Source organism: Lissotriton vulgaris, chromosome 6, assembly GCF_964263255.1.
Source record: "Lissotriton vulgaris chromosome 6, aLisVul1.2, whole genome shotgun sequence".
NCBI lineage: Eukaryota > Metazoa > Chordata > Amphibia > Caudata > Salamandridae > Lissotriton > Lissotriton vulgaris.
The window spans coordinates 491,187,824-491,206,154 of NC_141694.1; the positions used below are offsets into that span (position 1 = coordinate 491,187,824).

The following is an 18,331-nucleotide window of genomic DNA, read 5'->3' on the forward strand; positions in this document are numbered from 1 at the left end:
ATCAACTAGACGCAGCTACATGGCATAGATATTTAGCTTCTGCACCTTGAGTGCATCACAGTCTTTGCCAATTGGTCAAGTGCATCTCCATGCTTCCAGCATGATCTGTATATGCTGTAGTGGTGTGTTTTTGCAGTGCCAGTCTAGTCACATGGATCTAAATTGTGATTCAAATATTTTATGACATTTTCAGAGAACTTGGGGCATAAATGTATATTCATGCGATTGTATTCTGAAATGGCCTTAAATATTTGAGGCAGAATTTAGTCCAAGTATGGTCTTTGCATGGCAGTATTGTGTCTTTGCCTATTTTGTTTTTTACGTTTTGCATAATAGATTTATGTTTTATGTGTTTTTTCATTTTATCTTTGTGTTTTTTCCGCCTACAGCCCAGTTTAATACTCAAGTAACAATAATTTATCCATGTGTCAGTAGTATATATTTGGTTAAAGAGTACGATGATGGTGCAGAATTCGATTTTAAGTGCATAGTTAGTCGGAGTAGGGCCTGAAAAATGGGATTTTCATTTCTGTCGTATTATAGTTTCTCTAATTTATTCCAGAAGTAGATCATTGTGGTTTTAGTTGATTAGTTGTAGTTGATCAGAAAAGATAGCCTAGCATGGGATTTATTATAATTTTCATCAATAGCATGCTTCCTCTTTTACTTTACATGTGCTTTATTAGTTGAAAACATATTTCATATTGCCACCACACATTTTTCAAACCAACCATCAATCTTACTATATTGCTCTGGGACCTCCATAGAAAAATTAACCCACATTCACATATGTCATAAATATATATAAAACATGCATAAAAGACAGACTAGACAATAGAGCTAATTATGTATGATAAATGTAGATTCTCTTCTTCTCAGAACGGGGTTCTTTAATGGCCCAAAGTGCAGCTGCACAAGGATAGCACAACCATTCACTATTCAAGAAAACACTTGATTTTCTTATTCAGATCTCTTTTGTGCATCAGAATTGAAGAAATCCGTGGGGATTCATCCTGATCAATACATGATTTAGATAAGATAAATCTTCATGGATTTGCAGTTTATAGAACAACTAAACACCCAACCCATATTAGCAACCCAAAGGGGACAAAATACAGTTAGAGTGTGTAAATACTTTTGTTTTTATCTGAGACATATATATATATTGACAATGTATTTATAATTATTTATTTATGTTCAAGACACATAGTAGTGGAGTTAGGATTAGTAAATCTTTACTTACTTATATGCACTTACCGCCTCTATATTTGGGTAAAAAAATGTGGCCACTCGATATTCATCACTTGATATTTTGACTACAATCTGATGTGCTAGTATGCAGTAGGAATCTTTTAAATTGGTACAAAATCTTAATTGCTTGGATTTAGCATTCCAACCCATCTTTTTTTTGCCCACAATGTCACCTCTGATTAGATTCAGCCATATTGCAAATCACTTTTGGTCCTGCTCCAGTGGGACTCCAACTATCGGAGAGTTACCCATACAAGCCAAAAGGGATAGGTTAGGCAAAAAAAATATATATATATCCCTTTTGTGCTCACGTGATGCAACCTCTAAACGTTTCGATTTTTACTCAGAGTGCACTGCAAAAAATCCTTGTCAATAATTATGAACTATATCATGAATTAAAAATGTCTCCTTTTTTGTAAAAAAGATATATTAATTTATTGATTAAAATGCATATCATTAGGCCAATGGTCAAATTGGGAAATATACAGTACAATAAAAAAACAATAAAAGCTCCAAAATCATTAATCTCTTGATTCATGTCAAAAGTTATCTGTGCGACAGTCACAGCATTAAATTAAAATATTATTGCAACATATCCTCTGTTATTTGTATACACCTTATATGAACCATCAATATGAGCATACACAAATAAAAACAGTTACAGTGTATCCAAATACTTTCACCATACACATAATGTCGACAAGGCGTTTCGGCAGATCTTGGAATCAAATCCTCGCTCACTTCAGGTCAACTTCTCATTAAAAAATTCTATATAAAAGCAGTTATTTACTATAGGAGACAAAAACAATGAAAACCTAGTGAATTCAAACATTTATGCTCATTACCTCGTAATTTAATTCAGTACTAACCATTGACTCACAACATATTATATGTTATATTTATTAGAGACCCTTCCTTATGGAGAAATCCAACGTTAATTACTAAAACTCTAAATTGTTGCTGATATTATGAACAGGCAAACGTAAAGGTATTTCCATGTTGTGTTAAAGCAATCACTCTGTCTTCTTATTCTAGTAATAACAACCAAGATTTAGTTAGATCATAGGATCATAAATACCTCAATTCCAACTTTGTTCCGCTATTTCCCTCCAGGGACGTGTTTCAATATTGAAGATGTAATCAACTCCAAAGAAATGCTATCCTACTAGATATACAGGTTGATTAGAGGCCTACTTCATATTATTCATCTAAGTTATTAAGTCCAATGTATAGTCAAGACTAACTGTACGTTAAAAGGCAAATATATTCTGTTTAATAGGCCTCTTCAAATTCAAGATATGTCATCTTCTGTATCATCCCTGTTGATATCAGATAGGGAACGTTACATATAGTGTGACCATATTACAGCTGCTTCTGTTGTTCAGGGATACTTGTGATACAGCAGTTACCCCTCTATGTATGCCATTAACTCTCCCTTTGTTAGATAATAGGGGTCCCTTGTGATAGTTCTAGATTTCCACAGGCAGTGTTTTTATTCCGTCCCTGATCATGTATGTTCCAAAGCACGCTACAAAAAGGAGTTATCTACAGGATGGTTACACAACTTCAATGGGAACATTCAAGCCCAAACTGCCAATCCAGGTCTTTTCTGATACAGAACAAAAGCAACATAAGACCAGTCTTTGACTTGTTGGCTGCTTCAGTTGGTTGCAGCTTTGTTCTTGTTAACATGAACCTACATCTGGTCATGCTCTTGGACAATTAGGGTGTTACATTAAAGACAAAAACAGGGAGGAAGGCTTGCAAATAGTTTAAGCACTAATAGTCATTCAGGGTAGTTTGAATATAACCCATCGTTTTTTGACCACATCAGATTAGACCCAGTCATATGCAAATCAACCTTGATCCTGCTCCAAAGGGAACAGTCCAGTCTAGACAGAACTGCCAAGCCAACCGAATATATGACAGAAATATATGTCTTTTTAAAAAATACAGAATGCACACCTTTCTTTTTCCATCTTCAAATGTAGTCGAATGTAATCAATTTTATTCTGGATTGCATGCAAAATTGCTAAGCGCCTAGCCTTTTGGCACTGGGGTACTATAACATAGAAGTGGGGCGACCAGTCGTCCCAAGCATATGCACAGCTCATTGATTGCCGTCTTGGCAAGAAAGTTTCCAATTATTTTTCATCATTTTTTATCTTCATGCTTTCAACCTTGTAATCACTTGTAAACCCACTTTTCTCATACTTCCATTCGAATCCACCCGCTCCGTGTGTATGCTTATTTTCAAGTTTCTACTGTTCTAGCCGCGCCCATCCGGACCTTTGTGCAAGAACATGACGTGCAGCGTAAATTCATTCAAGGCAGTGTTTATTTGATAGACATAACCCAATGCATTTCGGGCTCAACGCCCTTCTTCGGGGGTCACTGCAAATAATCAAAAAAGCATCATTATGATCTACGTATTATGTAAGCGTTAACTTAATCTTCTTTATTTTAGCACCTCATATTAGTTATTTAAAACCCATCAAATTAATAAACCACATGACATTCACACTCCACTAAAAGTATTTTTTATTACGATGAACCCTTCCATGTAACTCCCTTTCCCTACGTGACGCCTCCCAACTCTGTGTGTGAAACTAAGTTTTACCCTCTGTTTCGGTAACCCCTCCAGTACTCATGCAGCCCACTGTCTTTATTAAAACATGATGATATCCACAGGTTGTTTCTCTTTCATTATGTTCAGTGCCTACCTTTCAGGTTATTCGTTTTCCCAGTTATCTCACATACCCTCCCTCTCATCCGACCTCCATTCTAAAGTTCTTCCCACTTACAAATCGACAAACACTCTCCTTTCTGATGTGAAAGCGCCATTCATTCATCCCACTATAAACTATAACCTCAATCCTGCGTCACATTTTTACTTTGTCCCATAAACAATGATCGTAAATGCAAGTTTGATTTATTTCAATAGTGTAATGATACTTCGTAATAAGTGATTTACTCTAACTTGAATTTAATGGGATTAGATTCATTGGGAGCATTTCTGCGCATGGAATTGTGGTTAACGTAGTTTTATGTAAGTGTAGCGCCAGGTGGGGGATTAGTTAAGTGGTATTTTTTTCAAAAATCGAAGAACCAATAGGGAGGGAAGAATGAGGAGTTAAACAGCGCTAGGAATGATGGGACGCACACGATTTTGGGTGGAAGACAACGCGATAAGATTTTAATACAGATAATGGCAGGTACGTGCGAAACGAAAGGTTGTTTATGGGACAATGTAAAAATTTGACGCAGGATTGAGGTTATAGTTTATAGTGGGATGAATGAATGGCGCTTTTACATTGGAAAGGAGAGGGTTTGTCGATTTGTAAGTGGGAAGACCTTTAGAATGGAGGTCGGATGAGAGGGAGGGTATGTGAGATAACTGGGAAAACGAATAACCTGAGAGGTAGGCACTGAACATAATGAGAGAGAAACAACCTGTGGATATCATCATGTTTTAAGAAAGACAGTGGGCTGCATGAGTACTGGAGGGGTTACCAAAACAGAGGGTAAAACTTAGTTTCACACGCAAGAGTTGGGAAGCGTCACGTAGGGAAAGGGAGTTACATGGAAGGGTTCATTGTACTAATAAATACTTTTAGTAGAGTGTGTGTCATGTGGTTTATTAATTTGATGGGTTTTAAATAACTAATATGAGGTGCTAAAATAAAGAAGATTAAGTTAACGCTTACATAATACGTAGATCGTAATGATGCTTTTTTGATTATTTGCAGTGACCCCAGAAGAAAAATGCATTGGGTTATGTCTATCAAATAAACACTGCCTTGAATGAATTTATGCCTCACGTCATGTTCTTGCACAAAGGTCCGGATGGGCGCGGCTAGAACAGTAGAAACTTGAAAATAAGCATACACACGGAGCGGGTGGATTCGAATGGAAGTATGAGAAAAGTGGGATTTCAAGTGATTACAAGGTTGAAAGCATGAAGATAAAAAATTATGAAAAATAATTGGAAACATTCTTGCCAAGACGGCAATCAATGAGCTGTGCATATGCTTGGGACTACTGGTCGCCCCACTTCTAAGAAATATATGTCTGCGAGCAGCTACACTGTTATCTAGTTGGGCAGCTTTTTAAATGCACTGCAGTGAAACATGGGGTGGACAATTGGAAAGGGGCGACCATTCGGTCCCCCCGAACGTATGGCAGAGTACCACGATCCCCCCGGGAAGCCATCTTGGGCGGGAGGCGAGTCTCGGCTGGTATGCCCGAAGCGGCGTAGCCGGGGCGCGCCTTTTCCCGCCCTGCAGTGGGCTGGCCTAGACACTGACGCTGCCGGGCCACGCCCTCGGGGCAGGCCGGGGCGGGTTTACGCCCGCCCTGAAGACGGATAAAAGGAGCAACAAGCCAAGGAAGCATCCTCTTGTTCCTGTGCTCTGAAGCTGCACCACCTCGCTGCACGTGAGCTCGAGACGGAACGAAGAGCCAATTTTGAGCGTAGTAATCTTCTTGTTTGTTTTGCAGATACTCTGTCGGAGAATGCCTAAGAAGGCGGGAAAGCGAATGACTACCGAGCAGATGCTGCGTGTTCTCATGAAAGAGGTGACCGACCTAAAGAAGCGAATGGCGGAGAAAGACGAGGAAGGGGGGCCGAAACGTCCTCTGGCGGGAACAGCTCCAGGAGGAAAAGGCAAGAGGCCCAGGAGGGGAACAGCTGAGGGAGACGTCCCAGTTCCCTGTACCCCACTCGAAGCACCCATTCCGGTCCCGGAGGGAGGGAATCCGATTCCCGTAGTGGTCACCCCCGTGTCCGGGGAGGATATGCCGCCCGAGCTGGCAGCACAATTAGCAGCGTGGTTGGGTAAAGGTAGCAAGGGCGCCACGGCTGACGACGCGCAGGTGTTGATGAAGCAGCTGCGGGAAACAAGGGAAGCGACGAAGGCACCATCGCCGGCTGCGGCAGTAGAGAAAGCACCTGGGTCAGGTCCAGTCGCAGATACAGCTTCCGGTTCAGGTAAGCGGCCATTGCCGATTGCGAGGGATGAGTCGGCACCCTCTCGAAGGGAAAAGTTGGGTCAACATGTCCCTCTGGCTATCAAGGAGAAGATATGGGCAGGGGAGTATATAAACATCTTCTCGTTGCTTACCGATCATTATGAGATGGAGCATGTTAAGAGTCAGAAGGAGCTCATGCATCCGAGTGTTTGGCGCGCAAAGATGGCCGCCTTTAAGGTAAATGAAAACATTGGTAATTGGGGCAAAGCATGGGGGGTTTTTACATCCATCTTGGGTGAACGTAGGCCCGAATTGCTGCCCGAATTGCCGATTTATCAATCACGGATCATGGGGTATTCAGTATCTCACGAGGGCAACCATTGGTTTTGTTACGACAATGTTTTCAGAAAAGCAAAAGAGCATGATAAAAACTTAACTTGGGATTGTTATGATTCTGTGTCCTGGTCCAAAATGGAGGATTCTGGTATGTTGAAGGTGCCATTGGTAGGGAGTAACGTGGGTGAACCTCCCGCCAATATGCGGGGACGCCCTTTCGATCAGGTACAAGTAACGACAATCACTCGAGGCCAATCGGCAACGCAGGTAAAAGGGGGGTTTGTTGGAACTTTAACAGGGGGAAATGTACTAGGCCCCAGGGGTCATGCAAATTTAGGCACGAATGTGCGGGCAATCATCCCATCCTGAGTCCATGTGCAGAGCCAAAACGGGTGATAACGGGGGTAGAGGAGGCGCCAAACAGGTCTGACATAGTCCGAGGGGCGCCTTTACCTACTCCGATTGATACCATGGCAATGATTCCCTGGCTCAGTGAATACCCGGATCACGCTTCCGCTGGGGTGTTGCGGGACGGATTTTCGTATGGTTTCCGCATCCCAGTGAGGGAGTTTCAGGGTATAGCAAAATGTAAAAACCAGATATCGGTCTTACAGCATACGACCGTGGTACAGGAAAAGATCGGGAAAGAGGTGGCTCGAGGTCGAGTCGCCGGTCCATTTAATGTGCCACCAGTTGCTAACTTTGTTTGTTCCCCTTTAGGGGTGGTCCCCAAGAAGGACCCGGGTGAGTTTCGGCTGATACATAATTTATCAGCCCCACGTGGTCTTTCCGTAAACGAGGCAATAGACCCGGAAGTGTGTTCGGTGCGGTACGCATCCTTCGATGAGGCCGTAGCCATATTGAATCGCCTGGGGCCCGGAGCGCTGATGGCAAAATCTGATATCGAGTCAGCGTTCCGGTTGCTCCCGGTACACCCAGACGATCAGCGTCTCCTTGGTTTCATGTTTCAGGGTCACTACTACATGGATAGATGTATGCCGATGGGGTGCTCTATATCGTGTGCCTATTTCGAAAAGTTCAGTTGCTTCCTGCAATGGGTCTTCACAAGGAAGACGGGGTTTAAACATGTTATGCATTATCTCAATGACTTTTTGTTTCTGGGGGCAGCCGGGGATCCAGAATGTGGACAGGCTTTGACTGCATTTTGTGTCTTGATGAATCAGTTTGGCGTGCCATTGGCACCAGGTAAGACGGTGGGTCCCTCGACTTGCCTTGAGTTTCTGGGGATCGAGCTCGATTCCGAAGAAGGTTGTTTTCATTTACCAGAGGACAAAGTGTTAAGATTCAGGGCATCCTTGCAAATGTGTATAAGTGAGTCTAAGGTAAAGCTACATCAATTACAGCAATTGGTGGGGCAGTTGAATTTTGCCCTAAGAGTTATACCGATGGCCCGCCCCTTTTCTCGCTCGATCGCTCAAGCCATGGTCGGCCTGAGGGAGGGTCATCATCGCACAAGGCTCTCGGCAGAGGTTCGCCAGGACATGCGCATTTGGTTGGCATTTCTGGCGGATTTCAATGGTCGAATTGTCTGGAACAAACCGGCCGTGTCCTCTGAGGAGCTAGGGCTGTGGACAGATTCGGCAGGGAGCATTGGTTTTGGTGCCATATTCGGCACTCAGTGGTCGGCACAAAAATGGCCGTCATGGTGGCATGATAGTGGTCTGACAAGCAACATTGCTTTCCTAGAACTTTTTCCCATACTGGTGGCCCTGAGAACTTGGCCCGAGGGGTTCAGAGATCACTCTGTGGTATTCTGGTCTGATAACATGACCGTTGTTGAGTGTATCAATAGCCAGGCAGCACGATGCAAATGGATTCTGAGATTGCTCAAGGAAATTGTGTTATTGTGTATGCAATTGAATGTACTATTTAGGGCAAGACATGTCCCGGGGGTGATGAACCAGGCGGCTGATGCGCTTTCTCGTTTTCATATGCAGGCCTTCTGGGGTTTTCTGCCCACAGCGGACCCGGTGGCAGCACCCTTTCCCGAAGCTCTCTGGTCTCTCGGTGCCCAGAACTACAGAACCTCGTGGGAGAGAGTTTAGCACCCAGGACGAGGAAGGCATATGAAGGGGCGTTCCGTTCCTATTGGGCCTTTTTGGGGGCGGCTAGAGGGGAGCTTTGGGGCCAGGAGGAGTTGGTAGTGAAATTCCTGCTGTCTTTACGTCAGGCAGGCAAATCAGTGGCTACGGCCCAGAGGCATCGGGCCGCCATTTCCTTTGTGGCTAGGGCTCATGGGATCCAGGACCCGACAGCGTCTTTCGTTGTGCAAAAAGCGCTACGTGGGTGGCAACGCCTTGAGGGTCGCAGAGTAGATGAAAGGCGCCCGATAGGTTTGGATAGGTTGGCCCTGTTATTATCTAGACTCCCTGCAACATGTTCATCCCAGTATGAAACGGTGTTATTCCGAGCCGCTTTTACGCTGGCATTCCATGGGGCTATGCGAGTAAGCGAACTAGTGGCGAGGAACAAGCAGGATGTGATGGGGGGACTGTGCCGAGAGCACGTTCAGGTCAGAGGGGAGACGATGACTCTCTCGTTCGTCAGGTCCAAGACCGATCAGGGTGCGATGGGTGATTGCATAATCATACAAAGGATCCCCGGGTCCTCCATGTGCCCGGTGAGTTGTGTAGAGGAATATTTGGCACAAAGGGTGGCATCATGGGGGGGGACCTTGTTGAGACACGCTGACACCACCCCACTGACGAGGTTTCAGTTTCAGCGGGTGCTTGCGATGTCGATTACTGCTGCGGGCTTGAACCCGGGCGAGTTTGGGACCCATTCCTTTCGGATAGGGGCTGCTACAGAGGCTACAGCCAGGGGTCTGAATGTCGAACAAGTTAAACGTGTGGGGCGTTGGTCCTCCAATTGTTATAAGAGGTATGTGCGGTTGCACATGTTGTGAAGCTGTAATGATGTACTCACGCTTCTTGTTTTTGTTTGGTTTCAGTTGCGCAAGCCTACGAGGCGGGGCGGACTATGCAGTCGACCCAACACCGGGCCAGCGGTCAGACTTCACCGGCTGTGAAAAAGGAGGTGTGGGTCGTGGGCCACTCATACGTGAGGCGTGCCGCGGACGTATTCAAAGCAGGTGACATGATTCACGTGGCTGGGGAATACGGGTACAGTGTGTCCTTCTACGGAAAGGGCGGACTCTGTATTGACCAGTTTCAGTCATTTTTTGAGGGTTTGCTAGGGCGGACAAGGTCACCGCCGTCTATAATCATAGTACATCTTGGGGGCAATGATTTGGTCACCACTGGTAGACGACTTCTCCTTGAGGCGATGCTTTCCACTGTAAGTTGGTTGGCGAGGAGAGTTCCAGGGTGCACGATTGCATGGTCACATATGATCCCACGAAAAGTATGGCGGGGGGCTATTTCTGTTTCTGCTCTGAATCATTCAGTAAGGAAAATTAATAACAAAGTGAGTAGATTGTTCCGTTCCAATACACTGCATTCTATTTCGCATGGTTGTATTACTGGTGACAGTATGTATTTGGGGGATGGTGTTCATTTGTCCCGGGTGGGGAACGAGTTACTCATAGGGGACTGTATAGCTTGGCTAAAGACTTTAAGACATGACCTTTAGGTAGGAGTGTTGTGGGGGGTCCGGATAGCCGGTCAACTATCCGGCCTGTGGCGGTAAGGTCATGATCGGTGAGCACTAATTGGAAGATCCCTATGAGTGGGCGTCACCCATTACGGATGGGAGCGCTCGAGGGAGGTGGCCATTGGCCCCTCAACGGGGTAGGCGGTCCCTTCTAAGGATGGGCCGCCGAAAGGAAAGGAAAGGCGGTCAAGGCCCCTTCCTGGGTAGGAGGGGCTACAGCCCCCTCCTGGAGAATTTCCCGGGGCCAGGTCATCTGCGACGGCAGATGCGGTAAGTTGTGTGGGGTTTGGGGGGGGGTCTACGCTACCTTCTAGATACCTCACACGAGTCCTCGGACGACCTTTAAGTGGCGTCGAGTTTATTGGGGACCCCGTCAAGTCAAGGGAAATTGGTAGTTGCACTCGAGGTACACCTCTGTGCGGTCGCCCCTCACAAGTGAGGGGGATATTTCTGGTTTAGGGATCTTGACACCGGTTACGACCTTGCCGTTGGCCCTTAAACGTTAGGATGTACAATTTCAAAATTTCAAGTTAAATGTTTTGTAGGATGTTAGTTCGGCTAGGAGAACCTTTGTATTAGAGAATATGTTAAGGTTAGCCAAACATCGCAATGTGGTAATGAAATTGTACATAATACGAAACTGTTATTTTAATGTTTTAATTTTGTTTCATATTTTAATAAATACGGCCGGGAGGGTCACTCCCTCCCGTCTTCCAAAAGTTCAGAACTGTTTCCGGTTTCCCATCCTTGGGGATTGTGTTGAGAGGGGGTGGCGGGTATCTCAGCCATATGCAAAGGGGCGACCATTCGGTCCCCCCGAACGTATGGCAGAGTACCACGATCCCCCCGGGAAGCCATCTTGGGCGGGAGGCGAGTCTCGGCTGGTATGCCCGAAGCGGCGTAGCCGGGGCGCGCCTTTTCCCGCCCTGGAGTGGGCTGGCCTAGACACTGACGCGGCCGGGCCACGCCCTCGGGGCAGGCCGGGGCGGGTTTACGCCCGCCCTGAAGACGGATAAAAGGAGCAACAAGCCAAGGAAGCATCCTCTTGTTCCTGTGCTCTGAAGCTGCACCACCTCGCTGCACGTGAGCTCGAGACGGAACGAAGAGCCAATTTTGACCCACCCACCAGCCCCTGAGGACAGCAAGTGGTTTTGAATAAAGTTTGATGTGATAACTCTTTTGTTTTGCAGGTACCGGATTATTATCGTGATAACTTTGAATATGCAATAAAGAAATGGTCAATTGTGGTATTTTTTGCAAATAAAGTAATCCTGCTCTAGTGTTGATCAGTAGCATGCTTTTAATAAAGTGGTTGCTTTTGACTGTCTTTTAAGTAATTTAGGCATTTAGTTTAGAACTGTCGTATTTATTTTGGTCGGGCGGTAAGGTCATGATCGGTGAGCACTAATTGGAAGATCCCTATGAGTGGGCGTCACCCATTACGGATGGGAGCGCTCGAGGGAGGTGGCCATTGGCCCCTCAACGGGGTAGGCGGTCCCTTCTAAGGATGGGCCGCCGAAAGGAAAGGAAAGGCGGTCAAGGCCCCTTCCTGGGTAGGAGGGGCTACAGCCCCCTCCTGGAGAATTTCCCGGGGCCAGGTCATCTGCGACGGCAGATGCGGTAAGTTGTGTGGGGTTTGGGGGGGGGTCTACGCTACCTTCTAGATACCTCACACGAGTCCTCGGACGACCTTTAAGTGGCGTCGAGTTTATTGGGGCCCCCGTCAAGTCAAGGGAAATTGGTAGTTGCACTCGAGGTACACCTCTGTGCGGTCGCCCCTCACAAGTGAGGGGGATATTTCTGGTTTAGGGATCTTGACACCAGTTACGACCTTGCCGTTGGCCCTTAAACGTTAGGATGTACAATTTCAAAATTTCAAGTTAAATGTTTTGTAGGATGTTAGTTCGGCTAGGAGAACCTTTGTATTAGAGAATATGTTAAGGTTAGCCAAACATCGCAATGTGGTAATGAAATTGTACATAATACGAAACTGTTATTTTAATGTTTTAATTTTGTTTCAAATTTTAATAAATACGGCCGGGAGGGTCACTCCCTCCCGTCTTCCAAAAGTTCAGAACTGTTTCCGGTTTCCCATCCTTGGGGATTGTGTTGAGAGGGGGTGGCGGGTATCTCAGCCATATAGCTTTGACATGTAGGAAAAGCCTATTTTTATATGTTCATAAGTCACCCATAAGGGTGTACCTTGAAACCTCGTGGTGCAGCCTGCTAATATATCAACATATGTCAAACTACATATTGCGGTTAGTGTTCCCTCACAGTGAAATAAAAGCCAAAAAGATATTTCATTGTGTATACCTTGCTGTACCTTTCTCTAAGTAAGCTTTTATGTGATTACAATCGTAATTCAGTATCTCCACTCAGTAACACGTTGGAAAATGCTTCAAAGTAATTTTCTGCTTGATTTTTTAACTCTGATTTGATTATGAAATGAAATGTGCGATAATTGAAGCAGAAAAGTATCTTTATAAAAAGTGTATTTTGAAGCTACTTGAGCCAGAACTGGCTCAAAAACAGTTCAGCCACTCACCACTCCTCCAGAGCTAGAATCCACACATTTGACTGGGGGAGTTAACAACTCTGGTCCAGAGTACAATGGTCTGTCTCTGAGGTAAGGAAGTGCCTATGGGTGTTAACTTTTGACCTCTAATCAGGGATTATCTATCTGGCAATGGACAGAAACACATTGGCCACTTGGCAGAACAAAGGCCATATTTGCCCTTCAGTGTTTGGCTAGCAGATGCAGAGGCAGATGTATCTGATTCATTCCCAAGACCCTCCAAGACAACCAGGCTCTAGTCACATTAAGACGGAGAAATGGTTTCCAAGAGGGAGGAGCACACATCTGAATAGGGAGTGGCTTAGCAACTGAAGACAGGCCTGCCTGGTGGTAGCTGGGCTTTTTGATCTTGAAACAGTGGATACTCAATCAATCAATCAGAGTACTTGTGAAGCGCGCTACTTACCCGTGAGGGTCTCAAGGCGCTGAGGGGAGGAGGGGTGCCGCTACTGCTCGAAGAGCCAGGTCTTGAAGAGTCTTCTGAAGGCGAGTAGGTCTTGGGTCTGCTGTAGGTGGGTAGGGAGGGTCTTCCAGGTCTTGGCGGCAAGGTAGGTGAAGGATCTGCCGCCGGAGGTCGCTCGTTGGATGCGGGTGTGAGAAGTTGGCCTGGTATATAATGCTCACTAATTCTAGTGATCACTTTGTACCATGCCAAGCAACCCTTATGATGATGGTTGTAATTTAACCTTGTAGACCAGTTATCCTAGTGGTAACGTGGACAAAGCAGTCTTAGGCTAAACTCTGAAAGGCATGTGAAGCCAGCTGTTATACCATACACAACCCCCTTGAATACCAAATGAAAGGGACACCACACAGATATATATTGAAAATATATATTGATTTATTAACTATTAAAATCCCCTGGACTCTTTATGAGCACAGAAGCACAAGCGTAAAATCACAAGACAGTTTAAAATACACAAAAGTTGCACAATATGGATGAGCCCTAGGGGCCACCTAAACCATATACTAAGAAAGTGGTATAAGAGATACCTAGAGGAAAGTGAAGAGGCCTAGGGCCTTGGGAATCGCTGGAGCTATTCGAGACTGGAGTTAACTAAGTCGGGAAAGGCCCACGGGACTCGGGTGCAGTGTTCAAAGTGCACGCACTTCTCAATACAAAGTCTATGGTGCGTAAAAAGCACAAAGTTAGAAAGTTAGGAACCTTCCGAGTGACCTACGGAGCTGAAACTTAAAACACAGGCCCTTGGGATGTGTACCAGTGCAGGAGCACCGGCGGAGCTGAGTTACCTCACCCACAGGAAGCGGGTGCACAGGGTCGAAGTTGTGTCGGGTTTCGTCACGCTGGTCGATGGTGCTTGGAGCTGAAGATGCTGCAGGCGGCTCGATGAGAAGAGTTCCGGTGGATCCAAGGGTGGATCGGAAGATGTGAAGACCTGAAAGCAGAGGGGACAGTGTTCAAAGTCACTAGCCAGTGACTACCGTGGAACCAGGTTGGAACCAGGCGATGTCGGGTGCAAACAGGCGTTGTCGGGTAGCTTCTTTCTGCAGCCACGTGGATACCCGGGGTCGAGGACGTCCAGGAGTCGGTCACGAGCTGTCCCACGTAGGCTTCTCGCTGTTGGCGGTGTCGGCGACCTGATCGGAGCAAACAGGCCTTGGCAAATGCAAGCCACGCAGAAGTTGAAAGATGCTGTTCACTCGGACCAGCAAGGTCAGAGCGGGTGCTCCTTTTCACAGGAGCTTGGGTAGGTCTGGAGCAACCAGACCTGCTGTTTAAATCTTCGGGTTCGTCGCCAAGATGGCCGCTGACCACGTGGCTAGTGGCCGGGATGGCGCGTCGAGTGGCACAATGCAAAAGGGCCCCACGCAGATCGTGGAGATGCTGGAGGGCTGATCTTCGGTGCAAGGGCTGCTCGGTGGTGGGGGTTCTCAATCCCCAAAGCACAACGTCGAGGATACCTCAGAAGCTGCGCAGTCAGCTTTTCGAGTGTCTTCCAAGAGGTCCGGTCCCACGTCACTCGGTGCCTCCACGGGTCCCTTCTTCGCAGGGACTGTGGATCGGGCTCTGAGAGGTCTGGGAGTCTGGTTCTTGTCGGGCTCTGGGCTCGGTCTCCGGCGGGAGGCGGCGGCAAAGCAGACGTCGAGTTGCTGGTTGGTACCTGTGTTCACAGGGTGGCCACTCCTAGGCCACAAGGGAGATTCTCTTCAGTCTTCTGTGCAGCAGAATGTCGAAGTCCAGTCTTCTTCTTGTTTAAAGTTGATTTCGGGATGATCTGCTGTGCAATGGCACTGCTCCCCCTCTTATTCCCAAACTGGGGGTGGATCACCTACTAGGTCCCTCCTCTGGGAGGAACCAGGAAGGGGGGCGGTTACACCCCCTTTCCTTTGTCCAGCTCCGCGCCAGGACTGGGGCTGGAAGGCCCCAGAACCGGTTTGGACTGGCCTATGCACGGGGACACCTTGTGTGCCCCGGGCATGTCTGATTCTATTCAGCCCTGTCCTACCCAATACACAAAATCCTGTCTGGGGTGGTGCTCGCACCTCCCAAGGCAGGAAACCCTTTGTCCAGGCCACCATCTGCCGAGTTTCGGTCAGCAGCAGGAGGCCAGACTTGTGTCTGTGGTGGCAGCGTCCATTTTGTGAAGCTGAGGCTCTGTTTAACTTTAACCGGGGTTAAGGCTACGCACATGTCGTGTCCCTCTAGAAGGGTGGAATGCTATCCCCGTCGCCAGAATTGGCGAGGGGATAGTATTCCAATTCGTATGACACCTTACTCGACATGTTTTGATAAAGCCAAACCAAAGATAGCATTTAACCGCGAGGATTATAATGCACTTAAGAGTATATGGTATGGCAATATCCCGGAACAGCTTAGGGAGTTGTTCCCGACAGCTGCAGACAGGCTCAGCTCATGCCAGAGCACCATCTCACATATTTCCAAGCACTCTGCCTCCAGGATTGATGAGGCCTTCCATAGGAGTGGCTGATAGGAACATATGTGCCCAGTTTAGGGTTAGGCACAGACATACTGTACCTAAGTAAGAGGTGGTTACACCGACTTACCCCAGCTGAGTGATCAGCCAGTTGTGTCAAATATGGAGGCCAGGCCAGGGGTGGCACAATACGTGCTGCAGCCCCTGGTAGGCCTTGGATACACCTATGCCCTGGGCACCTAGGGTGCACTATTACAGGGGCTCATAAGGTGAACCAGTTCCAATTCGTAATGCACCTAAAGTGCATTGGCATCAATTTAGAGAGAGAACAGCAGGCTGTGGGTCTGATTAGCAGGCCCACAGCCACATTAAGTCAGAAACCAGTGAAGCAAAAAGCAAAAATTTGGGGTGACCATAGGATAGCAGACCCTACTCTCCTACATAACCCCCCCCCAAACGCAGGGACATTAGACTAACCTTGACCAGTTGTGTCTTCATGTTCTAAGTGGAAGTACCTGGAGAGACCATCTGCGTTGCCATGGTCAGTCCCTGGGCGGTGCTCCACTGTAAAGTCCATCCCCTGTAGGGAAATGGACCACCTGAGTAGTTTGGGGTTTTCACCCTTCATCTGATTAAGCCATAGGAGGGGCTTATGGTCGGTCTGAATCTTGAAGTGAGTGCCAAATAAGTATGGTCTCAACTTCTTCAGGGCCCACACCACAGCAAAGGCCTCCCTCTCTATAGCTGACCAACGTTTCTCTCTGGGGGTCAGCCTTCTGCTAATGAAAGCAATGGGCTGGTCCTGGCCATCTACATTAAGCTGTGAAAGCACTGCTCCCACTCCCAACTCAGAAGCATCTGTTTGGACAATGAACTCTCTTGAGTAGTCAGGACTCTTCAGGATAGGTGCAGAGCACATGGCCTTCTTCAGGTCATCAAATGCCTTTTGACAGATTTCTGTCCACTGAACCTTTTTGGGCATCTTCTTGGATGTCAGATCATTAAGAGGAGTCACAATGGACCCATAGTTCTTAACAAACTTCCTGTAGTACCCAGTCAGGCCCAAGAAAGCTCTGACCTGAGTCTGGGTAGTTGGAGGGGACCAGTCCTTGATGGTCTGGATCTTACTCTCCAGTGGTTGAACTTGGCCTCCACCTACAAGGTGGCCCAGGTATACAACCTTGCTCTGCCCTATCTGGCACTTTGTTGCCTTGATAGTGAGGCCTGCCTTCTGCAGAGCCTCAAGCACTTCCTTCAGGTGGATCAGGTGATCCTCCCAGGTGGAGCTAAAGACAGCAATATCGTCCAGATAAGCTGCACAAAAGTCATCCAACCCAGTGAGGACTTGGTTCACCAACCTTTGGAAGGTGGCAGGTGCATTTTTCAAACCAAAGGGCATCACCACAAACTGATAATGCCCACTAGGGGTAGAAAATGCTGTCTTGGCTTTAGACTCCTCAGCTAACCTGATTTGCCAGTAGCCAGCTGTCAAGTCAAATGTGCTCAAATATTTGGCAGAAGCCAACTTGTCAATGAGCTCATCTGCCCTTGGAATAGGGTGTGCATCTGTCCTGGTGACAGCATTGAGTCCTCTGTAATCCACACAGAACCTCATCTCTCTCTTGCCATCTTTGGTGTGAGGTTTGGGGACCAGAACCACTGGGCTAGCCCAGGGGCTCTCTGAAGGCTCAATGACACCTAATTCCAGCATCTTTTGCACCTCAGTCTTTATACAGTCCCTGACGTGGTCAGGTTGCCTGTAAATTTTGCTCTTTACAGGAAGACTGTCACCAGTGTCCACCACATGTGTACACCAGTTAGTCTGACTGGGTGTCAATGAGAACATATGCCTGTATGCCTGTAGAACTTGTCTGCAGTCATGTTGCTGATGGTCAGTGAGGCTGCCACCTAAGGCCACACCATCAACTGAGCCATCCTCAGGGTTCTGAGTGAGCAGGTCTGGGAGAGGGTCACTCTCTTCCTCCTGTCCCTCATCTGTAGCCATGAGCAAGCCCATGTCTGCCCTGCTGACATATGCCTTCAATCTGTTCACATGGAGCACCCTGTGGGGGCTCCTGGGAGTTCCTAGGTCCACCAAGTAGGTAACCTCTCCCTTCCTTTCCAGAATTGTATGGGGTCCAGACCATTTGTCTTGGAGTGCTGCTGGGGCCACTGGCTCCAACACCCATACCTTCTGTCCAGGCTGAAATTCAACAAGGACAGCCTTTTGGTCATGCCAAGCTTTTTGTAATTCTTGGCTAGCCTCAAGGTTTTTGGATGCCTTTTCCATGTACTCTGCCATCCTGGAGCGGAGACCAAGTACATAGTCCACTATGTCCTGCTTAGGCTTTTTGAGAGGTAACTCCCATCCTTCCTTCACAAGACACAGGGGTCCTCTTACAGGGTGCCCAAACAACAATTCAAAGGGGCTGAAGCCAACCCCCTTTTGAGGGACCTCTCTGTAAGCGAACAAAAGGCAGGGCAGAAGGATGTCCCATCTTCGCCTGAGCTTTTCAGGTAATCCTTTAATCATGCCCTTTAGGGTCTTGTTAAATCTCTCAACAAGCCCATTGCATTGTGGGTGATAAGGAGTGGTGAACTTGTAGTTTACACCACATTCCTTCCACATAGCTGTCAAATATCCAGACATGAAGTTGGCACCTCT

The 18,331-nt window shown here is 46.9% G+C and overlaps 1 protein-coding gene across 13 annotated transcripts in view; it reads left to right on the plus strand.

Annotated features, from left to right (window-relative positions):
- The window catches only part of RIMS1 (regulating synaptic membrane exocytosis 1), a 1,970,833-nt gene that overhangs the window by 1,251,062 nt on the left and 701,440 nt on the right, over positions 1 to 18,331 (plus strand). The gene's annotated exons all lie outside the window — the stretch shown is intronic.